Source organism: Haematobia irritans, chromosome 3 (assembly GCF_050003625.1).
Source record: "Haematobia irritans isolate KBUSLIRL chromosome 3, ASM5000362v1, whole genome shotgun sequence".
In the NCBI taxonomy this organism is placed as follows: domain Eukaryota; kingdom Metazoa; phylum Arthropoda; class Insecta; order Diptera; family Muscidae; genus Haematobia; species Haematobia irritans.
The window spans coordinates 127,176,707-127,204,634 of record NC_134399.1 but is presented as its reverse complement, the minus strand read 5'-3'; the positions used below and the strand labels follow the sequence as shown (position 1 = coordinate 127,204,634).

The 27,928-nt window shown below is 34.6% G+C and overlaps 1 non-coding gene across 1 annotated transcript; it reads left to right on the top strand.

Moving 5' to 3' along the window:
* The first annotated feature begins 4,810 nt into the window (after positions 1-4,810).
* On the top strand, positions 4,811-4,915 carry LOC142232458 (U6 spliceosomal RNA). The gene has a single exon (XR_012721138.1). It is a non-coding gene; the product is annotated as a U6 spliceosomal RNA (small nuclear RNA).
* The last annotated feature ends 23,013 nt before the right edge of the window (positions 4,916-27,928 follow it).

Genomic DNA, 27,928 nt, shown 5'->3' with positions numbered 1-27,928 from the left:
AATTTCTATACAAATAAAATTTTGACAAAATTTTCTATACAAATAAAATTTTGACAAAATTTTCTATGGAAATAAAATTTTGATCAAATCGTCCATAGAAAAAAAATTTGACAAAATTTCCTATAGAAATAAAATTTTGACAAATTTTTCTATAGAAATAAAATTTTGAAAAATTTTCTATACAAATAAAATTTTGACAAACATTTCTATAGAAATAAAATTTTGACAAAATTTTCTATACAAATAAAATTTTGACGAAATTTTCTATAGAAATAATGTTTTCACAAAATTTTTTATAGAAACAAAATTTTGGCAAAATTTTCAATAGAAATAAAATTTGAACAACATTTTCTATAGAAATAATTTTTTATTAAAAACTTTCTATAGAAATCTTGACTAAACTTTCTATAAAAAATGTTGACAAAAAAAAGAAAAAAAAAAATTGACAAAATTTTCTATAGAAATAAAAGTGTAACAAATAAAATGTTGACAAAATTTTCTATAGAAAAAAAATTGAAAAAAATTCCTATAGAAATAAAATTTTGACAAATTTTTCTATAGAAATAAAATTTTGACAAATTTTTCCATAGAAATAAAATTTTGACAAAATTTTCCATAGAAATAAAATTTTGACAAACATTTCTATAGAAATAAAATTTTGACAAAATTTCTATAGAAATAAAGTTTTCACAACATTTTTTATAGAAATAAAATTTTGGCAAAATTTTGTCAAAATTTTCTACAGAAATAAAATTTTAGCAACATTTTCAATAGAAATAAAATTTTGACAAAATTTTCTATCGAAACCAAATCTTGACTTAATTTTCTATAAAAAAATGTTGACAGAATTTTCCAAAAAAAAAAACATTTTGACAGAATTTTCTATAAAAATAAAATTTTGACAACATTTTCTACAGAAATAAAATTTTGACAAAATTTTCTATGGAAATAAAGTTTTGATAAAATTTTCTATTATAGAAATAAAATTTTGATGAAATTTTGTATAGAAACAAAATTTTGACAACAATTTCTGTAGAAATGACATTTTGACAAAATTTTCTATAAAAAAAATTTTGACAAAATTTTGTATAAAAAAAATTTTGACAAAATTTCCATAGAAATAAAATGTTGACAAAATTTTCTATAGAAATAAAATGTTAACAAAATTTTCTATAGAAATAAAATTTTAACAAAATTTTCCACAGAAATAAAATTTTAGCAAAAATTTCTATAGAAATAAAATCTTGACAAAATTATCTATAGGAATAAAATGTTGACAAAATTTTCCATAGAAATAAAATTTTGACAACATTTTCTATAGAAATAAAATTTTGACACAATTTTCTATAGAAACAAATTTTTGACAAAATTGTCTATAGAAACACAATTTTGACAATATTCTCAATAGAAATAAAATTTTGATTAAATATTCTATAGAAATAAAATTTTGACAAAATTTTCTATAGAAATAAAATCTTGACAAAATTTCTATAGAAATAAAATTTTGACAAAATTTTCTATAGAAATAAAATTTTAACAAAATTTTCTATAGAAATAAAATCTTGACAAAATTTTCTATAGAAATAAAATTTTAACAAAATTTTCTATAGAAATAAAATTTTAACAAAATTTTCTACAGAAATAAAATTTTGACAAAGTTTTCTATAGAAATAACATTTTGACAAAATATTCTATAGAAATAAAATTTTGACTAAATTTTCTAAAGAAATAAAATTTTGACAAAATTTTCTATAGAAATAAAATTTTGACAAAATGTTCTATAGAAACAAAGTTTTGGCACAATTTTCCATAAAAATAAAATTTTAACAAAATTTGCTATAGAAATAAAATTGTTATAAAATTTGCTATAGAAATAAAATTTTTATAAAATTTTCTATTGAAATAAAATTTTTATAAAATTTTCTATAGAAACAAAATTTTGACAAAATTTTCTATAGAAATAAAATTTTGACAAAATTTTCTATAGGAATAAAATTTTAACAAAATGTTCTATAGAAATTAAATTTTGACAAAGTTTTCTATAGAAACAAAATTTTCTGTAGAAATAAAATTTTAACAAAATTTTCTTTAGAAATAAATTTGTGACAAAATTTTCTTTAGAAATAAATTTGTGACAAAATTTTCTATAGAAATAAAATTTTTGTTTTGTTTGTTATTGTTGGCTTCTCTTCAATACAAGTGTACCTTAACCAACAGAGGAAAAATATGCTTGTCAAATTTTTTGGGCATAGCCCTATAGACTGCAATATGGTTGGATGTACAACTGTTTGGGAATTCCTTATCAGCATACTCTACTTGCAGCAAAACTATCAACCAATTATCAGAATAAATTCGGTTAGTTCACTCAAGCCAAAGTGAACTACACTTGAACCTCCCGAAAAAATAAAATTGTTACAAAACTTTGTTTTGACCAAATTTTCTATAGAAGTACAATTTTGACAAAATAGTATTTTTTGTTTGGAAGATTTTTGGTAAAATTTTTTCCCAAATTTTGGTAGATTATTTTTGGTTCGAGTGGCAACCGTTGGTGCAAACCCAAACAAACATGCTGTATTCGCCAAATGTATTCTCTTTCATTTTACTTTATTTTAAAAGGGTATCGTGTTATTTGCTATTGCTCTTACCGCTAGCTTCATGTTTTAAAATATATAGAATTTTTAAATTTCCCAAAAGGTATTTCATATTCATTTAATTCAATATCCCATAGGCCTTCTATTATGCCACAAAATCCTTTGCCACAACATTTCACCCTATCTCATGATTCATTACAATGTAAGCAAATCCTTTTGAATAAATCTTCAGCTTAGCTAAGCCAATAAAAAATTGAGGACAATGACCAGAATTCTGGCAATATGACAGAATACTTGAGAGCGATGGATATGAAAGCTTGCAAAAGTGGATGTAAATCCATCTCTCACTGCCTTTCTTAGCTCTGGGCAATGTGCTAATAATGTTTAATTACAATGCAAACGACAGGATGTCATTATACTGGAACCCCTGGCCATACACTATACGGATAGCTCAGCAGGTAGCAATGAGAACGGTAGTGATGGCGATGATGATGATGACCTGACAACATTCAGGTTGATTTTATGCAAGTGCACTCCTTCTCCGGTCTAAACCATGGAAGGAATAGAATTTCTTCTTTCACATCATAAAAGTAAAAGTGAAAGCTCGGCATTTATAATTCTTCAAAAGATTATTGTTCACAGCAGGCTAAGGCGAGATTAATTGTGGTTGCATTAAGTCAGTTGGAGAGAATTATTGGACATTTGGAATTTTTTACCCAGTAATGTGAAATGAACAAAGGTAGTACACTGAAAGAAATTTTCGCCTAATATGATAGATTATGCTGTTTAAATTTTAAGACACAGGTTTTACACAATACAAAGGATTAATTTCCTTTGAATAAGGAAATCTAAATTAAAAGAAAGTTCATAGTAATTGGTTTAACAATTGTTGAAAGATTATGCAGCAAAAATTTTAGGACATGCAATTTGCACAAAATTAAGATCAAATTTCTGTAAAATTAACAACTTTTAATTAAAAGAAGCTTCATAATTGTTAAACCTTCTTTAACAATAATATATGTGATACGCTGTATTTAGTTTGAGCTCTTAAGTACTAACAAGTATATACGGTCGTAAGTTCGGCCAGGCCGAATCTTATGTACCCTCCACCCTGGATTGCGTAGAAACTTCTATGAAAGACTGTCACCCACAGTCGAATTAATTGGGTTGTGGTATCTTAAAACTTCTTAACATCGTTTTCTAAATTGTGGCTTAGCCCATACGTGGTAGAGAGCCAGAATTGAAATATGGGGGCCGTTTATATGGGGGCTATATACAATTATGTACTTGATATGGACCAATTTTTGTGAGATTGGGGATCGATTTATCTGAGGGTATATATAACTAAAGACCGATATGGACCTAGTTGGGCATGGTTTTTAACAGACATATAATAGCACAATGTACCAAATTTTTACTGACTCGGATGAAATTTGCTCCTCCAAGAGGCTCCAAAACCAAATCTCGGGATTGGTTTATATGGGGGTTATAATATATGATTATGGACTGATATGGACCACTTTCGGCATGGCTGTTAAATATCAACACTACCACCACGTACCAAATTTCAACCAGATCGGATGAATCTTGCTTCTTCAAAAGGCACCGGAAGTCTGGGGGTCGGTTTATATGGGGGCTATATATAATTATGGACCGATGTGGACCAATTTTTGCATGGTTGTTTGATATCATATACTTACATCACGTAGCAAATTTCAACCGATTCGGATGAATTTTGCTCTTCCAAGGGGCTCCGGAGGTCAAATCTGGGGATCGGTTTATATGGGGGCAATATATGATTATGGACCGATTTCGACCAATTTTTGCATGGGTGTTTGAGGCCATATACTAAAACCACGTACCAAACTTCAACTCAATCAGATGAAGTTTGGTAAGAGTCTCAGGAGTTCAAAACTGGGGATCGGTTTATATGGGAGCTATATATAATTATAGACCGATGTGGACCAATTTTTGCATGGTTGTTAGAGACCATATACTAACACCATGTACCAAATTTCAGCAACATCGAATGAAACTTGCTTCTCTTTGAGGCTCCGCAAGCCAAATCTGGGGATCGGTTTATATGGGGGCTATATATAATGATGGACTGATGCAGTTTTGCATGGTTGTTAGAGACCATATACCAACTCCATATACCAAATTTCAGCTAGATCGGATGAAATTTGCTTCCAGGGCACAACTTCTAAAGCAATGCAAATGATCCAAAAAGGTAGAACATATATTAAAATTGGAACGATACAGAGAAGATTAGCATGGCCCTGCGCAAGGATGACACGCAAAATCGTGAAGCGTTCCACATTTTTTAGGGAGCCACCGTGGTGCAATGGTTAGCATGCCCGCCTTGAATACACAAGGTCGTGGGTTCGATTCCTGCTACTACCGAACACCAACAAGTTTTTCAGCGGTGGATTATCCCACCTCAGTAATGCTGGTGACATTTCTGAGGGTTTCAAAGCTTCTCTAAGTGGTTTCACTGGAATGTGGAACGACGTTCGGACTCGGCTATAAAAAGGAGGTCCCATGTCATTGAGCTTAACATGGAATCGGGCAGCACTCAGTGATAAGAGAGAAGTTCACCACTGTGGTATCACAATGGACTGAATAGTCTAAGTGAGCCTAATACATCGGGCTGCCACATAACCTAACCTAACCTAACCTAAAAAGGGATTACTTCCGTCCTATGACAAGCCCATGTAAAATTCATTGGAGATGACCCAAGTTTGCATCACATCCGGATCACAGATTGGGGATCCAAACTACTTTTTTGGAAGCTCAGTTTTTGCTGGGTTGTAACACATCGAAATATTGGTCTAAGACCCCATAAAGTCGTGGTGAAATTCTGAGTCGATGTCCGTCCGTCTGTTGAAATCACGTTAACTTCCGAACGAACGATAGCTTGTATCGACTTGAAACGCAAGTAGTTGTTATTGATGTAGGTCGGATGGTATTTCAACTCGGTCCACCATATTGGTCCACTTTTGCTCATAGCCCTCATATAAACCAATCCCCAGATGTTGCTTGCGAACCCTCTTGGAGGAGCAAATGTCATCCGATCCGGTTGAACTTTGGTACATGGTGTTAGTTGGTGACCTCTAACACACATGCAAAAAAATGGTCCATATCGGTCTATAATTATATATAGCCCCCATATAAACCGATCCCCAGATTTGACTTCCGGAGCCCATTGGAGGAGCAAAATTCATCCGATCTGGTTGAAATTTGGTACGTGGTGCTAGTATATGGTCTTTAACAACCATGCAAAAATTGCTTCATATGGGTCCATAATTATATATAGCGGCCATATAAAGCGATTCCCATATTTCAACTTCGGAGTCTATTGGAGAAGCAAAATTCATCCGATCTGGTTGAAATGGTCTGTAACACCCATGAAAAAATTGATCCATATCGGTTCATAATTATATATAAGGTTGGCTGATAAGTCCCCGGTCTAACAAAGAAAAACACATTTTTTTGTCAAAATTCGTTTTTATTATTCGACACAGTTCCCATTGGTAGTACTCCTTCGGTTTTGCCTCAAAATAGGCCTCAGTTTCGGCGATCCTCTCTTCATTGCAGCCAAAATTTTTTCCCTGCGAGCATCCTTTTGAGGTCTGAGAATAAGAAAAAGTCGCTGGGGGCCAAATCTAGAGAATACGGTTGGTGGGGAAGCAATTCGAAGCCCAATTCATGAATTTTTGCCATTGTTCTGAATGACTTGTGGCACGGTGCGTTGTCTTGGTGGAACAAAACTCTTTTCTTCTTCATACGGTGTCGTTTTGCCGCGATTTCGACCTTTAAACGCTCCAATAACGCCATATAATAGTCACTGTTGATGGTTTTTCCCTTCTCAAGATAATCGATAAAAATTATTTCATGCGCATCCCAAAAAACAGAGGCCATTACTTTGCCAGCGGACTTTTGAGTCTTTCCACGCTTCGGAGACGGTTCACCGGTCGCTGTCCACTCAGCCGACTGTCGATTGGACTCAGGAGTGTAGTGATGGAGCCATATTTCGTCCATTGTCACATATCGACGGAAAAACTCGAGTGTATTACGAGTTAACAGCTGCAAACACCGCTCAGAATCATCAACACGTTGTTGTTTTTTGGTCAAATGTGAGCTCGCGCGGCACCCATTTTGCACAGATCTTCCGCATATCCAAATATTGATGAATGATATGACCAACACGTTCCTTTGATATCTTTAAGGCCTCTGCTATCTCGATCAACTTCATTTTACGGTCATTCAAAATCATTTTGTGGATTTTTTGATGTTTTCTTCGGTAATCACCTCTTTCGGGCGTCCACTGCGTTCACCTTCCTTCGTGCTCATTTCACCACGCTTGAATTTTGCATACCAATCAATTATTGTTGATTTCCCTGGGGTAGAGTCCGGAAACTCTTTATCAAGCCAAGTTTTTTCTTCCACCATATTTTTCCCTTCAGAAAACAGTATTTTATCAAAACATAAAATTACTCTTTTTCCATTTTTTTTACAATAACAAAAGTTGCTTCACAAAAGACGCTCTATCTCACAAACTAATTGACTTACAGACGTCAAATTTTGACACGAATCATTTGAAGGCTGGTACTATATAAAAAATATATGCATTTAATACTAGCGAAGCTATCTATGTATCAGACCGGGGACTTATTAGCCAACCGTTATAGGCCCCATATAAATCGACCCCCATATTTCACTTTTGGTAATTATTTATAGATTACCCTATATATACCGATCGAAAACTAAATTATATACGTATTTAATCGGCTTTTGTTTTGTCTAATATATTATAGAATAACTTACAATTTAGAAGACGATGTTAAGAAGTGTTAAGATATCTTGCCATCGGTTAGTATTACCACAACCCAAGTAATTCGATTGTGGATGACAGTCTTTAGTAGAACTTTCTACGCAGGGTACATAACCTTCGGCCTGGCCGAATTTACGGCCGTATGTACTTGTTTTATCTCAAATCTTAAGATTCAGTATCTCAGTTAATCAAAATTGAATTTCTTTACCTTAAAGAAAAATTTCCTTACTTCAAAGACATGCGACTTTGACGGAGGGCTGCGAATTTCAAATGTTTATGTCCTAAATTTAAAGAAGGAAATTGTTAAAGCCAAAATAATAATTTCATTTTATTAAATTTTCTTTATTATACCCTCCACCATTAGATGGTGGGGGGAGGGGGGGTGCGGTATATTAACTTTGTCATTCCGTTTGTAACACATCGAAATATTGCTCTATGACCCCATAAAGTATATATATTCTGGGTCGTGGTGAAATTCTGAGTCGAGCTGATCATGTCCGTCCGTCTGTTGAAATCACGCTAACTTCCGAACGAAACGAGCTATCGACTTGAAACTTGGCACAAGTAGTTGTTATTGATGTAGGTCGGATGGTATTGCCAATGGGCCATATCGGTCCACTTTTACGTATAGCCCCCATATAAACGGACCCCCAAATTTGGCTTGCGAGGCCTCTAAGAGAAGCAAATTTCATCCGATCAGGCTGAAATTTGGTACATGGTGTTAGTATATTGTCTCTAACAACCATGCAAAAATTGGTCCATATCGGTCCATAATTATATATAGCCCCCATATAAACCGATCCCCCGATTTGGCTTGCGGAGCCTCTAAGAGAAGCAAATTTCATCCGATCCGGCTGAAATTTGGTACATGGTGTAAGTATATGGTGTCTAATAACCATGCAAAAATTGGTCCATATCGGCCCATAATTATATATAGCCCCCATATAAACCGATCCCACGATTTAGCTTGCGGAGCCTCTAAGAGAAGCAAAATTCATCCGATCCGGCTAAAATTTGGTACATGGCGTTAGTATATGGTCTCTAACAACCATGCAAAAATTGGTCCACATCGGTCCATAATTATATATAGCCCCCATATAAACCGATCCCCCGATTTGGCTTGTGGAGACTCTAAGAGAAGCAAATTTCATCCGATCCGGCAGAAATCTGGTACATGGTGTTAGTATATGGTCTCTAACAAACGTGCAAAAATTGGTCCACATCGGTCCATAATTATATATAGCCTTCATATAAACCGTTCCCCAGATTTGATCTCCGGAGCCTCTTGGAGGAGCAAAATTCATCCGATCCGGTTGAAATTTGCAACGTGGTGTTAGTATAAGGCCGCTAATATCCATGCCAAAATTGTTCCATATCGGTCTATAGTTATATATAGCCGATCCCCAATCACACAAAAATTGGTCTATATCGGTTCATATTCATGGTTGCCACTCGAGCCAAAAATAATCTAGCAAAATTTTATTTCTATAGAAAATTTTGTCAAAATTTTATTTCTATAGAAAATGTTATCAAAATTTTAATTCTATAGAGAATGTTGTCAAAATTTTAAATCTTTTGAGAATTTTGTCAACATTTTATTTCTATAGAAAATTTTGTTAAAATCTTATTTCTATAGAAAAAATTTGTCCACATTTTACTTCTATAGAAAATGTTGTCAAAATTTTATTTCTATAGAAAATTTTGTCAAACTTAATATATACGTATTTAATCGGCCTTTTTATACCCTCCACCAAAGGATGGGGGTATATTAACTTTGTCATTCCGTTTGTAACACATCGAAATATTGCTCTAAGACCCCATAAAGTATATATATTCTGGGTCGTGGTGAAATTCTGAGTCGATCTGAGCATGTCCGTCCGTCCGTCCGTCTGTTGAAATCACGCTAACTTCCGATCGAAACAAGCTATCGACTTGAAACTTGGCACAAGTAGTTGTTATTGATGTAGGTCGGATGGTATTGTAAATGGCCATATCGGTCCACTTTTACGTATAGCCCCCATATAAACGGATCCCCAAATTTGGCTTGCGAGGCCTGTAAGAGAAGCAAATTTCATCCGATCCGGCTGAAATTTGGTACATGGTGTTAGTATATGGTCTCTAACAAACATGCAAAAATTGGTCCATATCGGTCCATAATTATATATAGCCCCCATATAAACCGATCCCCCGATTTAGCTTGCGGAGCCTCTAAGAGAAGCAAAATTCATCCGATCCGGCTGAAATTTGGTACATGGTATACGGTCTCTAACAACCATGCAAAAATTGGTCCATATCGGTCCATAATTATATATAGCCCCCATATAAACCTATCACCAGATTTGACCTCCGGAGCGTCTTGGAAGACCAAAATTCATCTGATTCAGGTGAAATTTGGTACGTGATGTTAATATATGGCCTCAAACACCCACGAAAAAATTGGTCGATATCGGTCCATAATTATATATAGGCCCCATATAAACCGATCCCCAGATTTGACCTCCGGAGCACCTTGGAAGAGCAAAATTCTTCCCATTCGGTTGAAATATGGTACGTGATGTTAGTATAGGGTATCCAACAACCATGCAGGAATTGGTTCCTATCAGACCATAATAAAGTATAGCCCCCATATAAACCGATCCCCAGATTTGACCTCCGGTGCCTTTTGGAGGAGCAAAATTCCTCCGATCTGGTTAAAATTTGGTACGTGGTGGTAGTATATGATATTTAAGTCTTTAGTCTTTCGTTGAAGTTTCTACGCAATCCATAGTGGAGGGTACATAAGATTCGGCCTGGACGAACTTACGGCCGTATATACTTGTTTTAAATAAATTTGTCCTTAATATTGTGCACAGTGCAGGACCTAGAATTAAGGTTGGCATAATCTTTCATATTAGGTCAAATTTTTTTTTTTTGTTTTTGTGTGTACATCTGAAGATATAGTATTATAAATTCGACCTAAGGCACACCAATTCTTTAAGAGGCTAAAAGATTCAAATTTATATCAAGGGGTAAATGACAATAGACTGAAGCTAACCCCACGTTTTTTTGGGAAACTCAGTTTGAAGCAGCACCCGCTTTCACTTTTTTTGTTTGGCTTTATTTCCTTTTCATTAAATAAGAAAGAAGAATAAAACTAAAGTCAATCTGCTGATGGCGATGCCATTGCTGCCTTTCTCTGTTTTTTGTTTTTTTTTTTTTGCATTGTTTACTCTTGAGTTCTTGGCAACGCGAAACTATTTCACAGTTGTTTCTTTATTATGAATTTGTTTTTTTTTTTTTTGCACATTTATTATTATTTTGTCGTCACTCTCAGTGCACCTTCATTACTATTCTTTGTTGTACTCTTGCTATGCTGGTGTTTTTATTAGAGTGGGATTTTTCTCATTTGCATTTATTTTATAAATTCCCTTGCCCCTTATGCTTTCGTTTCATAACTAAAGGATTTCTATATACGCTTTGTACTTTTTACGCTTTTTTCACTTCCGCTGATTTCCTTAAACGGGAAACGAAGCATAACTGTGTAAGCAGAATATGCCACATGGGTCTATATTGCGTGTGAGTGTGTGACGTGTTTGCATATTAGCGCAAGGTGAGAATATGCTCTGAATGATGTGAGCATATAGCCGAGTGTGTGTGTGTGTGTGTGGGGAGAGAGAGTGAAATCTTTCATTACACCCATCAACAACCCATTGCTTTACATATGGGAAACGGAAACGCGTTGAAATATGGATAATTTACCCGTTGTTGTGTCCTATTACTGATTCAGTTGACTTTACCGTTTGCTTTGCGTATCCTGGCAAAAAAATATGAACACAAAATTAATGAAAATTTCCTGCTGCCAAGCTTTCAAGTGCGATTGCATGAGCTTGCATGTGAATGTGGGTATTTGCACTTTGCATTGTATACAAAAATCTTTCTAAGGGCAATGTTTACTCCCCAGCTCTGTTTGAAGTTTTTTTTTCGCCCTTAGCTTGATATCCATTGTTTCACAATCACAATTAATGTTTAGTCCAGAATGTGAGATTAATGAGTGTTACCACCAAAGGTTAACTTTTGAATTAAACACATGTGCTTTTAATATTTCATATGGTTTTGTAATGAATATTTTTCTCATTACTTGGATGTTTTTCATTAAAAAGAAATTAAAATTAAAAAGCGTACGAAACGTTTAATATCTATATGGTATTGTTCACATAAAATTGATATTCACATTGGAGATACATACTGTAAGATCACAAATTAGGGCCAAAGTAAAAATTTGTTGAATTGCTGATTTATGAGTTCTGGCAGGTGGAAAATGCATTTAAAAATTTCCATGAAATTAACAATCAATGCATTTAAAAATTTACATGAAATATGAAATTTTATACTCATATGTATAGGGGTGAGTTGAATATGGTTGTTATCAGATAATCTTAACAGGACAAGGAACCACAGTGGTGCAATGGTTAGCATGCCCGCCTTGCATACACGAGGTCGTGGGTTCGATTCCTGGTTCGACCGAACACCGAAAAGTTTTTCAGCGGTGGATTATCCCACCTCAGTAACGCTGGTGACATTTCTAAGGGTTTCAAAGCTTCTCTAAGTGGTTTCACTGCAATGTGGACCGCTGTTTGGACTCAGCCAAAAAAAGGAGGTCCCTTGTCATTCAGCTTAATGGACTGAATAGTCTAAGTGAGCCTGATACATCGGGCTGCCACCTAACCTATGATATCTATATAACCGATTTCCAGATTTTTTGTAATTGGTAAAATTATCTACAGATTCTAATAGTCGTCTTTTCAACTTTCGAAATTTTGGAAAAGTCGAAATTATTGCTATAGAAAATTTTGTCTACATTTTATTTCTATAGAAAATTTTGTCAATGTTTTATTTCTATAGAATATTTTATCGAAATTTTATTTCTATAGAAAATTTTGTCGAAATTTTATTTCTATGGAAACCTTTGTCGAATTTTTTTTCTATAGCAAATGTTGTCGAAATTTTATTTCTATAGAAAATTTTCTTAAAATTTTATTTATATAGAAAATTTTGTCAAAATTTTATTTCTATAGAAAATGTTGTCAAAATTTAATTTTATAGCAAATGTTGTCAAAATTCTATTTCTATAGAAAATTTTGTTAAATTTATTTTTCTATAGAAAATTTTGTTAAATTTATTTTTCTATAGAAAATTTTTTCAAAATTTTATTTCTAAAGAAAATTTTCTCAAAATTTTATTTCTGTAGAAAATTTTGTCAAAATTTTATTTCTCTAGAAAATTTTTGTCAAAATGTTTTTTTCTATAGAAACTTTTGTCAAATTTAGTCCTATAGAAAATTTTGTCAACATTTTATTTGTATAGAAAATTTTGTTGAACATTTTTTTTCTATAGAAAATTTATTTGTGATACTTCGAAATATTTATTTCTTGTTATTCTTAATGAAAGAAAAATGTTAAGACCCGGCCTTTTGCGCTACGAGTTTTTATAACTGAGAGACAATTTTTAAAAAATATCCCATCTACTTCAAAATAATTTTTTTAAGGAACATTCAACAATATCCTGCACAGAGTATTTCGTCAGATAAGATAATAATGTAATACTTCTGAAAAAAACTCCGAAAAATTTGAACATACGAGTATTTGCGGAATTCATGTGAATACGGATTTAATAGTGGGGTTGATCATGGCTCTTTTGAGGTTAAGCACGAGGATGAAACCTTTGTAACATACAATGGTTCCCAACACAATTTTCTTTCAGCTTCGGCTATTAGTATGTACTGTGAATTTCAGACGTGGTATGTCAAGGGGAGGTATCCCTATCCTCAACATTCCGGAATATTAGGAATTCTATTTCAACATTCGTAAAATATGTGGCACGGAAAGGATACATTTCTCAAAAAATTTCGCAAAATTAACACCATCTATGTCTTGCACATAGTACATAATTCCCATTTAAATTTAAAACAAGCAGTAAGTTCGGCTGGCTCGAATCTTAAATACCCATCACCATGCATCAAATATTAAGGTTTCCTTTGAAATTTCAGGGGGGTTTGATGACAGATATTCTCCCAAGCAGAGCAGATCAACTAGTACACTTCCCCAAGATAAATTTCAAGATTTTACCTATGACGACTATATCAGATTCTGGATTTATAAGAACCATTTTTGTTTGAGTTTTAGAGGAATCATTAACAACTCTTGTAAGTGCGCAAGAAAATTATAAAATAACGTCTTGATTTGAAATCTTAAATCTGTAGATTTTCACCCGAGAAGCAAAATCTGGAAATTTTACATTGAGTTTCAAGCAATTTTCATGATCAGTGCGCTTTCAAGGAGTGAAATCGGTCTATATGGAGGCATTACCAAACCGATAAAAAATTAATCCGATACACGTTTTTGTGAGCCTAAAATACCAGAATATATACAATTTCCGGAAAATCGGATAAAAACTACGGTTTCTAGAAACCCAAGGAGTTTTATGGGGGCTATACTAAAATATGAACCGATACTCACCGTTTTCGGCACACCCCTTTATGGCTCGAAAATACCTCTAGATTTCCAATTTCAGGCAAATAGGATAAAATCTACGGATTCTAGAAGCCCAAGAAGAAAAATCGGGAAATCGGTCTATATGGGAGCTATACCAAAATATGGACCGATACTCACCATTTTCGGCACACCTCTTTATGGTCCTAAAATACATCTAGATTGCCAATTTCAGGCAAATTGGATAAAAACTACGGTTTCTATAAGCCCAAGACCCCAAATCGGAAGGTCGGTATTTATATGGGGACCATACCAAAACATGGACCGATACTCACCATTTTAGGCACACATTTTTATGGTTCTAAAGTACCTCTCGATATCCAATTTCGGGACAATTGAATGAAAACTGCGGATTGTAGAAGCCCAAGAAATAAAATCGGGAGATCGGTCTATATGGGGGCTGTACCAAATATTGGCCGTTACTCACAATTTTCGGCACACCTCTTTATGGTCCGAAAATACCTCTAGATTTCCAATTTCAAGCAAATTGGAAGAAAACTACGGTTTCTATAAGCCCAAGAAGTAAAATCGGGAGATCCGTCTATATGGGGGCTATACCAAAACATTGACCGATACTCACCATTTTTGGCACACTTCTTTATGGTCATACAATACCTCTAGATTTCAAATTTTAGGCATATTGGATAAAAACTACGATTTCTGTAAGACCAAGGTCCCAAATCGGGAGGTCAGTTTATATGGGGACTATATCAAAACCTCGACCGATATGGCCCATCTTCGTACTTGACCAGCCTGCAGACAATAGACGAGTTTGTGCACAATTTCAGCACGACTGCTCTATTATTGAAGACTGTTGCGTGATTACAACAGACAGACAGACAGACGGACATGGTTATATCGTCTTAGAATTTCTCCCTAATCAAGAATATATATATATATATATATATATATATATATATATATATATATATATATATATATATATATATATATATATATATATATATATATATATATATATATATATATATATATATATATATGTATGTATATATATACTTCATATAGTCGGAAATAGATATTTCGATGTGTTACAAACGGAATGACAAACTTATTATACCACCGTCACCATTCTATGATGGTGGGTATAAAAATCGGATACATATAAATCGGAAACAATAGGACAAAAAGGAGTTGTCCCAAATAACACGTACCCTATATTCATTTCATAACCTGCTAAAGGAAGTTTCGATTTTTCACTATTCCGAAATGGAGTTACTCTTCCCCTACTAGATATCGAAAAACTATGTGCACCGTATTAATTTTATCACATTATGAACCATGCAAATTTCAAAAAAATTTATTAAATTTAGATTTGCACAATTCTTGTCAAAAAAATCGATTAATATATGCCGATAATAGTGTCTTTTTTCCATGCAAATTTGGCGACACAAAATGTCATCTGATTTTTTCCAAAATCTAATAGCGTTCATCTTTGTCCAACAAAGACAACTCTAAGCCAAATTTCATGAAAATCGGATAAAAATTGCGACCTCTGTCGTATGAACAAAAATGCAACTAGATAACAACGACATACGGACAGAGATATGATCAGACGGAGGGACAGCCAGGACTAGATCGACTCAACGGATGATTCTGAATCGATTATTATATTAACTTGGACTCGAGGACAACTAGTTGTGCTATTCACCATCTCATAGAAATCAATTTTATTATACCCTGAAAACGTATGAATTTATTACATTATTATCGGCATTGACGATGTACAAACTCGAATTTTTTTCTCACAAATGCCGCTAAAACCCTCAAAACACGTCCAATCAAATATCGAAACAAAAGATAGGATTATTTTTCAGAGACCACATTTTACGTTTGCTGAGAGTTGTAAGAATATTGGGGAACAAACTTAACTTAAAACAAGCATCTTAAATCTTAAATACCCACCACCATGAACCAAATATTAGGGTTTCCTTTGAAATTTCAGGAGGGCTTGAGGACTTGAGGACACTTCCCGAAGATAAATTTAAAGATTTCACCTATGAGGACTATATCAGATTCTGGATTTATGAGAACCATTTTTGTTTGAGTTTTAGAGGTATCATTAACATCTCTTGTAAGTGTGCAAGAAAATTATAAAATAACGTCTTGATTTGAAATCTGAAATCTGTAGAAGTGAAATCTGGAAATTTTACATTGAGTTTCAAGCAATTTTCATGATCAGTGCGCCTTCTACACCCTCAAGAAGTGAAGTCGGTATATATAGAGGCATTACCAAATGGACCGATAAAAACTTAATCCGATACACGTATTTGTGAGCCTCAAATACCAGAATATTTACAATTTCAGGCAACTCAGATAAAAACTACGGTTTCTAGAAACCCAAGGAGTTAAATCGGGAGATCGTTCTTATGGGGGCTATACTAAAATATGGACCGATACTCATCGTTTTCGGCACACCTCTTTATGACCCGAAAATACATCTAGATTTCCAATTTCAAGCAAATAGGATAAAAACTTCGGATTCTAGAAGCCCAAGAAGTAAAATCGGGAAATCGGTCTATATGGGGGCTATCCCAAAATATGGACCGATACACACCATTTTCGGCACACCTCTTTATGGTCCTAAAATACCTCTAGATTTCCAATTTCAGACAAATTGGATAAAAACTACGGTTTCTATAACTTGGGCTCCCCAAATCGGGAGGTCGTTTTATATGGGGACCATACCAAAACATGGACCGATACTCACAATTTTTGGCACACGTATTTGTGGTTCTACAGTACCTCTAGATTTCCAATTTCAGGTAAATTGAATAAAAACTGCGGTTTCTATAAGCCCAAGAAGTAAAATCGGGAGATCGGTCTATATGGGGGCTATGCCAAAATATGGACCGATACTCACAATTTTTGGCACACGTATTTGTGGTCCTGCAATACCTCTAGATTTCAAATTTCAGGCAAATTGAATAAAAACTGCGGTTTCTATAAGCCCAAGAAGTAAAATCGGGAGATCGGTCTATATGGGGGCTATGCCAAAATATTGACCGATACTCACAATTTTTGGCACACGTATTTGTGGTCCTACAATACCTCTAGATTTCCAATTTCAGGTAAATTGAATAAAAACTGCGGTTTCTATAATCCCAAGATCCCAAATCTGGAGGTCGGTTTATATGGGGACTATATCAAAACCTGGACCGATATAGCCCGTTTTCGAACTTGACTTGCCTGCAGACAAAAGACGAGTTTGTGCAAAATTTCAGCACGATTGCTTCATTATTGAAGACTGTAGCGTGATTACAAGAGACAGACAGACAGACGGACATCGTTATATCGTCTTAGAATTTCTCCCTGATCAAAAATATATATACTTTATATAGTCGGAAATGGATATTTCGATGTGTTACAAACGGAATGGCAAACTTATTATACCCCCGTCACCATTCTATGGTGGTGGGTATAAAAAAAGTTTAAAAACATCAGGCCGTCCAAACATAAAAATATCAGGTGCCCCATATTAATTATATAACCTCGCCCACGTCCTAAAATTTCAAGTAAATCGTGTTTTTTTCACTGTACTTTAAAAAAAATTTGACCTCCCCACATTCCCCCATCAAATATCGAAAAATAAAGTAAATAAAATTGAAAATTTCAAGCAAATCGGAGAATTTTGCTCCAGTTTTCCAAAAAGTCTGAAAAGGGGGAGGTCTCACAAAATGAAGTTCCCTATTTTCACCACATGATCTTCCCCATTCGTCCTCTGAAATTTTAATGTAAGTCGGTTTCGCCGTTTCCACATTGATAAAAATGATGTCGGGAGGCCAAAGATTTCATGTCCTTAAATGCAAATGCGAATTTTGCTTAGCATAGTAGCTATCCATGATATGGTATAGCCCCCATATAGACCGATCTCTGGATTTGACATCTTCAACTTCAATACAGACGAGTATTAAGTTTAAGCTACCGACAACAAAAATAGGTCGGCTTCATTATCTGGCCAACCAAAAGTTAATTTTATTGGGGAATTTTGGTTTAAATTGGGGACTTCATTTGGGGAGAAAAGCTAGAAAAATAATGGCAACATTGCGCATTACCATCCTATAATGGGCGATATAATAATATTCGGCCATGTGAGGTTAGTTCGTGGTCATTTCAATTAACTAAAATTTGTGCACATTTCCCATTCGTTTCGTTGCCTGATTTTTATCAAAACCTTGATGACATCGCATGGAAAGCATTACGAATAAAAATAGTTTTCATTGCTAATTGATTACTAAATTTTATCAAACAATTAAATTAACTTTGTCTACTCTATTGCTAGACTAGATAACCATTAAACGTTTTAGGTTATTACACCCCCCTCCCCCCAACAATTCCATTTGCTATGATAAGAAAGCAGGACAACAATTACGAATATAGTGTTCACTTAAGCTAAATTTTGTGTTATCACTTTTGCTAACATCTTTGCACGAAAGCAAAGAAAATTATGTGCGTTTTTTTTTCTTGCTACCCGGGCTGGGTAATGAAACCAAATGGTATGCCTTCCATTTTATTTTGGGGATGGTAGTAGCAATAAATCGACATTTGACAGCAATTAAAAAATTATCACTAATTACCACGTGCGCATTCACTTCACTTTTTATCACATTGGACAAAAGTTTTGGCAACTAAACTGCCAACACCATCGAACTGAAGGAAACAAACAACATTCCTTCTGTTCATGTTCGTATCTTTTCTAAATGCTGCCATCCATATCTTTTGCCATTCCATCTGTGGAAATGGGGGTACGGTTATGGATAGCAAGAAAAAGGAACAAGCTAACAATTAAGGGGAAAGAGATTTTGCAAACACGCCATCAAACTTTAATGTTAAAATACATTGGGGGCATTCTTTCCAAACGAAATTTTAGAACAAATGAATATAGACAGGGAAGCATTGCACCACGATGGCTTAACCTAACGCATACCTGACTGAAGATTGGTAGAATTCTTGATGGTTTGTAAATTTTGCAAAATATTCCCCTCCAACTAAGAGGTACTCAACAAATTTTCTATAAAAGTAAAATTTTGACTAAATTTTTCTAGAAAAGTAAAATGCTGACACAAATTTGTAGAAAAGAAAAATTTTGACAAAATTTTCAATAGAAATAAAATTTTGACAAAATTTTAAGAAAATAAAATTTTGACAAAATTTTAAGAAAATAAAATTTTGACAAAATTTTCAATAGAAATAAAATTTTGAGAAAATTTTCTATAGAAATAAAATTTTGAAAAGAAAAATTTTTTGTTTGGTAGTTTTTTGGTAAAATTTTCTCGATGTTTTGGTAGAATATTTTTGGCTCAGGTGCCAACCATGCTTACTACCCATACTCTAAATACAAATAAACTCCGGATCGCATAATGTGATCGTATCGACCGCTGTTGAGCGAAGAACTTCATGCATAACGTACTAAAGATATTTTTACAGAGGACAAGATTTAGCAGATTGTGTAGAAAGGCAGACCTAATCTCGAAACTCATATGATTGAGCCAGACGTAGCGGCCTGTATATTAACTCGGTAAAAAGGAAATGTGCCTGTGGGAGCCACCGTGGTGTAATGGTTAGAATGCCTGCCTTGCATACACAAGAAAGTGGGTTCCATTCCTGCTTCGACCGAACACCAAAAAGTTTTTCAGCGGTGGATTATCCCATCTCAGTAATGCTGGTGACATTTTTGAGGGTTTCAAAGCTTCTCTAAGTGGTTCTTCAGTATTTTTCTTATCCGGGTCCCCCCATAGTATTTTCATATGTTAATTTGTCTTCATCTTTCCTCTTATTGTGACATATGCGCCGGATCAGATGAAATTTTGTTCTCTTAGAGGATCTGAAAGCCAAATTTGGGGGTCCGTTTATATGGGGGCTATACGTAAAAGTGAAAAGTGGCAAAATCGCTAAAAGTTGCCAAATCAACCGTTACAAATGTAATTAAAGTGTTTGGGGAACGTTTGTCGACAGCCAGGAAGTCTGGATCGGGGGGAAATCGAAAACCGGAAGCCGCTGAGACGACAAAGAGAGCTGGCCGTAGTTTCAAGCGAAACCCTAACCTCTCTCTCTCCGAGATGACGCAAATAAGCTGGGTGTATCGTCTACAACCGTGCATCGAGCCAAAAAACGAGCCGGACTATCGACTTACAAGAAGGTAGTGACTCCAAATCGCGATGATAAACAAAATACGACGGCCAAAGCGCGATCCCGGAGGCTGTACACGACGATGCTGACGAAGTTTGACTACGACGAAACTTACGTCAAAGCCGACTACAAGCAGCTTCCGGGACAGGAGTTTTATTCGGCAAAAGGAAGGGGAAAGGTAGCAAATATTTTCAAGCACATAAAACCGTCAAAGTTCGCAAAGAAATATCTGGTTTGGCAAGCCATCTGTACCTGTGGCTTGAAAAGCAGCATTTTCATAGCTTCCGGGACTGTCAACCAAGAAATTTACGTGAAAGAGTGTTTGAATAAACGTCTGCTGCCTTTCCTGAAGAAACACGGTTGTTCCGTACTGTTTTGGCCGGATTTGACATCTTGCCATTACGATAAAAAGGCCATGGAGTGGTACGCCGCCAACAACGTGCAGGTGGTTCCCAAGGACAAGAACCCCCTAACACGCCAGAGCTCCCCCCAATTGAGAAATACTGGGCTATTGTCAAGCGGAACCTAAAGAAGACCAAAAAAACTGCTAAGGACGAGCAGCAGTTCAAGGCAAACTGGCTTTCTGCGCGAAGAAGGTGAACAAGGTGGCTGTACAAAATCTGATGGCAGGTGTCAAGCGTGAGGCCCGGTAATTCGGATTTTGAAAAGCGAAAGCTTAACTGAATATTTTTCCTGAATTTTATACTAATTGAACTTGAAAAAGAAATTTATTTTGATTTTTTAAATAAACGAATTCACCGATTTACACGCGTTTTCCCTTGACCAAATTTTGACCGTATCACCCTTTATACCCATCCTATGGTGGAGAGTAGGGAGCCACCGTGGTGCAATGATTAGCATGCCCGCCTTGAATACACAAGGTCGTGGGTTCGATTCCTGCTTCGACCGAACACCAAAAAGTTTTTCAGCGGTGGATTATCCCACCTCAGTAATGCTGGTGACATTTCTGAGGGTTTCAAAGCTTCTCTAAGTGGTTTCACTGCAATGTGGAACGCCGTTCGGACTCGGCTATAAAATGGAGGTCCCTTGTCATTGAGCTTAACATGGAATCGGGCAGCACTCAGTGATAAGAGAGAAGTTCACCAATGTGGTATCACAATGGTCTGAATAGTCAAAGTGAGCCTGGTACATCGGGTTGCCACCTAACCTAACCTATATGGGGGCTATATAGAATTATGAACTTGATATGGACCAATTTTTGTGTGATTGGGGATCGATTTATGTAAGGGCTATATATAACTATAGATATGGATTTGGACCTACTTAGGCTTGGTTGTTAACGGCCATATACTAGCACAATATACCAAATTTCAACTGACTCGGATGAAATTTGCTCCTCCAAGAGGCTCCAAAAGCAAATCTCGGGATCGGTTTATATGGGGCTTTATTAAGAATGGACTGATATGGACCACTTTTGGCATGGTTGTTAAATACCATATACTACACCCACATACCAAATTTCAACCAGATCAGATCAATTTTGCTTCTCCAAAAGGCACCGGAGGTCAAATCTGGGGATCGGTTTATATGGGAGCTATATATAATTATGGACTGATATGAACAAATTCCTGCATGGTTGTTGGATACCATATAGTAACATCACGTAGAAATTCCAACCGAAACGGATGAAATTTGCTCTTCCAAGGGGCTCCGGAGGTCAAATCTGGGATCGGTTTATATGGGGCCTATATATAATTATAAATCGATTTCGACCAATTTATGCATGGGTGTTTGAGGCTATATAGTAACACCACGTACCAAAATTTCAACTGAATCAGATACATTTGGTTTTCCAAGAGGCTCCGGAGGTCAAATCTAATGATCGGTTTACATTGGGTCTATATATAATTATGGACCGATGTGGACCAATTTTCGCATGGTCATTAGAGACCATATACTAACACCATGTATCACATTTCAGCCGGATCGGATGAAATTTGCTTCTCTTAGGGGCTCCGCAAGCGAAATCGGGGGATGGGTTTATATGGGGGCTATATATAATCATGGACCGATGTGGACCAATTTTTGCATGGTTGTTAGATACCATATACTAACACCATATACCAAATTTCAGCCGGATCGGATGAAATTTGGTTCTCTTAGAGGATCTGAAAGCCAAATTTGGGGGTCCGTTTATATGGGGGCTATACGTAAAAGTGGACCGATATGACCCATTTGCAATACCATCCGACCTACACCAATAGCAACTACTTGTGCCAAGTTTCAAGTTGATATCTTGTTTCGTTCGGAAGTTAGCGTGATGTCAACAGACGGACGGACATGCTCAGATCGACTCAGAATTTCACCACGACCCAGAATATATATATATACTTTGTGGGGTCTTAGAGCAATATTTCGATGTGTTACAAACGGAATGATAAAGTTAATATACCCCCCATCCTATGGTGGAGGGTATAGTAAAAGTTTTTAACATTAGGTTTATTTCGGTAGTGAAAGGGTTAAGTCAGTAAATATATCTGGCGAATATGGCATATATCGGTCCATGTTTTGGTATAGTTAGATCGATTACCCAAGTGTCTTGAAATTGGAGAGATATTTTTTGTCCATGAATAAATGTGTGGAATATGTTTGCTATCGGTCAATGTTTTGGTATGGCCTCCAAATAGACCGAACTTCCGATTTAATTTCTTAGGCTTTGCTTGAAATTGGAAATTTATCGGAACATATCTGCCGATTGACATTTTGAACTTCTAGATATCATATTCATTAAGTTGGAAAGAGGTATTTTAGGTCCATAAATGGGTGTGTCGAATATGACGAGTATCGATCCGTGTTTTGGTATAGTCCCTATATAGATCGATCTCTAAAATTGATTTCATAGATTTCTAGACACCTCAATATTTATTCGATTTATCTGAAATTAGAAATCTTGTGGTATTTTAGGTCCACAAATAGGTCTACTAAAAATGTGGAGTATCGGTCGATGTTTTAGTATAGCCGCCATATATACTGATAACCCGATTAGGTTTCTTCGACTTTTAGATACCGCAATTTGTACCCGATTTATCCTGAAATTGGATATATAGAGGTATTTTCGGTCCCGTCTACAAACTTCCGAAATGTAACATTGTCCTGAAAGCCTTTATATGTATAAAAAATATTTTATAAAATGCCCCCCACTGTGGCAATTACTCTCATTGCTCTTAGCAAACCAAGAAAGGGGAAACAGAAGCCAACAACATTGTATATGCCAAAGTATTTGACTTCTAGTTAGTTGAGATTGTTAAGACAATCCTTCACACTTTTAAGCGTCGTTCATTCTTACACAATTAGAAAAACCGAGTGTTATGTTTTTTTGGGATGGTAAAAAAGTCCTCCTACCATGAAAAAGAGCAACATGAATTCTCGTAATAAGGATTTAATTGCTTGCTAGCACGCACGTAAGTTACCTGTGTACCTACATAAAACTGTAAAAAACAAAACAGCAAAAGGACATAAGTCACAGAGAGCAAAGGTAGAGGAAAGAGTCCGATAAAAAAAAAAAAAACTAAACCCACAGGAAAAAGTCTTGTTTCGTTTTACTATATGGCTGTTTCCCCTTTGCTTTGTTTTATAAAATAGGTGAAAAGAATGTAGATCATGTTCAATTTTGATCTGATAGTGTATGAAGACATCCCGGTACTCCGCAGAAATTCGTATTTCTCGTTTGTACAAAAAGAAAGTCCTGTGAAATGTATTTCCAAAGATATAATAAGGAGAATAAATTACATTTCCGGAAGTATTCCTTGTGTATGGGATTCGTATCCTAAATAGTCCAATAAATACAAATTTCCAATGATCGTTTTGTAGAACCAAAAAAGGAAGGAATTCACCATGTCAACTTTGACCACCTGAAAGAATTGGGTATTGGGAACTATATCAAAATTGTGATGTATTGGGTTTATTTTGAACTAACAGATTTCATAAAAATGTGATCCTGATGATAGATGTTATAAAAACATGAAACGATACACATCAAATTTGGCTCACCAATTTGAAGATCCAAGCAAATCAGAAAAAAATTGTGGTTCCTAGAAACCCAAGAAGTCAAATTGGGAGATCGATCAAAAAATTTTTTTTTGTATTTATTAAAACAATTCATTATGAAGATATAACAATATAATATTGAGCCCCAGCGCCCTTTGGGCATTGTTATTAGCGAGTTGGCAAATAAACAATGTTATACTAAAGTTTTATAAAAAATTAGATCGAATTACAGATAATTAGGATTTTAATATATTAATTGAAAAATATTAATTACAAGAGAAGCATTCTGGTGTTGTTAAGCAGTAGTATCTTTGCATTGCGCTTGAATTGTGATATACAAGATAAATTCTATAAATCTTCAGGTAGGTGATTGAATTCAGCACAGCCATTGTGCTCTATTCTCTGTTTTGTTATTTCAAGGCGACATCGTTTTACTCTTAAATTGGGGTTATATTCATGGACCGATGTAAACCAAGTTCGAAACAGTTCGTTGTGAACCTAAAATAAAATTGCAAATATTTAAGGTAAAATTTCTTTAAAATAAAGTATTTTTAATTAAAAGAAAGTTATTAATCATTACCTTAAAACTTATTTTCTTTAAATTTAGGACACGAATCTATGAAATTTGCTTCCCTTCCCGTAAAGTCGTATGTCTTTGAAGTACGAGTAAGTCAAATTTCCTTTAAAGTAAAACACATATTTTCGATTTAAAGAAATAACCTTAAAACTAACTGCGATATTGAATCTTACTTGAAGAGGAGTAAAAAGGCTTAAAAAAATAGGCTAATACCTCTTTAGATGATTTTGCATTTTTTAAATTCAAAAAATATTTACGGCTTTGTAATATCTATTTGTAATTTAGACTGTCATTTATTTGTAAACAGAGGAATAAAATTCGCAAAATGAGATCTGGATGGGGTTATATTAACTTTGTCATTCCGTTTGCAACACATCGAAATATTGCTCTAAGACCCCATAAAGTATATATATTCTGGGTCGTGGTGAAATTCTGAGTCGATCTGAGCACGTCCGTCCGTCTGTTGAAATCACGCTAACTTCCAAACGAAACAAGCTATCGACTTGAAACTTGGCACAAGTAGTTGTTATTGATGTAGGTCAGATGGTATTGCAACTGGGCCATATCGATCCACTTTTACGTATAGCCCCCATATAAACGGACCCCCAAATTTGGTTTGCGGATCCTCTGAGAGAAGCAAATTTTATTCGATCCGGCTGAAATTTGGTACATGGTGTTGGTATATGGATTTGGCTTGCGGAGCCTCTAAGGGAAGCAAATATCATCAGATTCAGCTGAAATTTGGTACATGCTGTTAGTATATGGTCTCTAATGACCATGCAAAAATTAGTCCACATCGGTCCATAATTATATATAGCTCCCATATAAACCGATCCCCAGATTTGACCTCAGGAGCCCATTGGAAGAGCATATATATATATATATATATATATATATATATATATATATATATATATATATATATATATATATATATATATATATATATATATATATATATATATATATATATATATATATATATATATATATATATATATATATATATATATATATATATATATATATATATATATATATATATATATATATATATATATATATATATATATATATATATATATATATATATATATATATATCGCCCTCAGATAATAAGATCCCCAATCACACAAAAATTGGTCCATATCAAATTCATAATTATATATAGCCCACATATAAGCGACCCCCATATTTCAATTCTGGCTCTCTACGTACCGTGCAAAAGTTCATATCGATTCGTAATTATTTGTAGACTTACCTATACATACCATTTTTGTCTAATATATACCACGTATGGACTAACTAACAATTTAGAAAACGATGTTAAGAAGTTTTAAGATACCACAACCCAATTAATTCGATAGTGGATGATAGTCTTTCGTAGAAGTTTCTACGCAATCCACGGTGGAGGGTACATAAGATTTGGCCTTGCCGAACTTACGGCCGTATATACTTGTTTTTTTTTTTTTTAATTCAGAAAACATTTTTTGCTTTGGAATATCGGTAGTAATGTGGATTTTTAAATTGACATTTATTTGTAAATTCGAAAATTTATTCGAAATTAGAGCAAATCGGATGAAGAATGCGGTGTAGGCGGTGAGCAGAAATTTCTGATATTATATATAGTTGTAGCTGTTGTTGATTTTGCACCTACAGAGTTACTATACAACTAATATGAAGTCGATTATTAAAAAGAGCAAATCGCTCAATTAATGTGGGTAAAAAATCCAAATTCGTGAAAATCGGTTAATATTATTATGTAAGAGTTACATGTAAGTCTAAATACGATAATACAAACACATTTGAAATTTGAGTAACATTGATTAATAAATAAGAGATATATGGTCAAATTTGTGAAAATCGAGCGATGTATATATATGGAATCTATATCTAAATCTGAGCCAAATTGTATGATATTTTCCAGTTTTGGTTGAAACCACAGAAGTTGCTAAATTTGAGTAAGATCGGTTAATAAACGAGCGATGTATATATATGGAATCTATTTCTAAATCTGAGCCGAATTGTATGATATTTTCCAGTTTTGGTTGAAACCACAGAAGTTGCTAAATTTGAGTAAGATCGGTTAATAAATGAGGCCACTATGGTCAAAAATAAGGTTATTGGGGACAAATTTTTGAAAATCGGATGCTATATATATGGGAGCTATATCTAAATCTGAACCGATTTGAATGATATTTTGCAGGTTCGGTTGATATCACAGAAGTAAGAGTAAGATCGGTTGATATATAAGGCTATTAAGATCAAATTTTTGAAAATCGGGTGATACATATATATGGGAGCTATAGCTAAATCTAGACCGATTTCGATAAATTTTTGCACATATAGTAAGTACTATAGAAAATTATATTTGGCTAACTTTGAGTAAGATCGGTTGATACATAGAGGACTAATGGCTAAATTGGGGAAAATCGACCGATACATATATATGTGGGAGCTATATCTAATTCTGAACCGATTTCGATGAAATTTTGCACACTGTAAGGGTGGAAAATTAGATTACCTTATAGCAAATATGACGACAATCGGTAAGTAAATAAGCGTAATATGACCACCTTTGTCTATATAGGACGATACATATACAAGTATATGGGAGCTAACTTTATCTCAATTTGATCCGATTTCTTCCAAATTCAATAGCGTTCGTCCTTGTGCCAAAGAAACGCCATATACCAAATTTCATTCAAATCGGTTAATAATTGCGACCGGAATCCTGCGAACAAAAAATACATGGACAGACGGACACCAAGGACTAGATCGACTCAGGAGGTGATTCGATCGGTATATATTTTATGGGGTCTAAAATCAATATTTCTGGTAGGCACATTTTTTGGCAGATCAAAGTTATTATACCCTGGTGTAGGGTATAACAAGAATATATAAAGGGTGGTTAAATTGTAAGGGCCGATGTTGAATGTGAACCACACCTAAACGCCAAGTTTTTTTTTCCGAATTTTATTTGACATTTCTCTATTTCAGACTTACTCAATTTGAATCAATTAGCAGTAAGTTCGGCCAGGCCGAATCTTAAATACCCACCACCATGAATCAAATATAATAGTTTACTTTGAAAACTCGGGTTACTTGATAATATATAGCATTTTAGGGTGTTTGATGACAAATCTTCTCCCAAGCAAATCAGTTCAACCAGTACGCTTCCCGAAGAAAAAATTTAAAGATTCTACCTATGAAGACCAGATCAGATTCTGGATTTATGAGA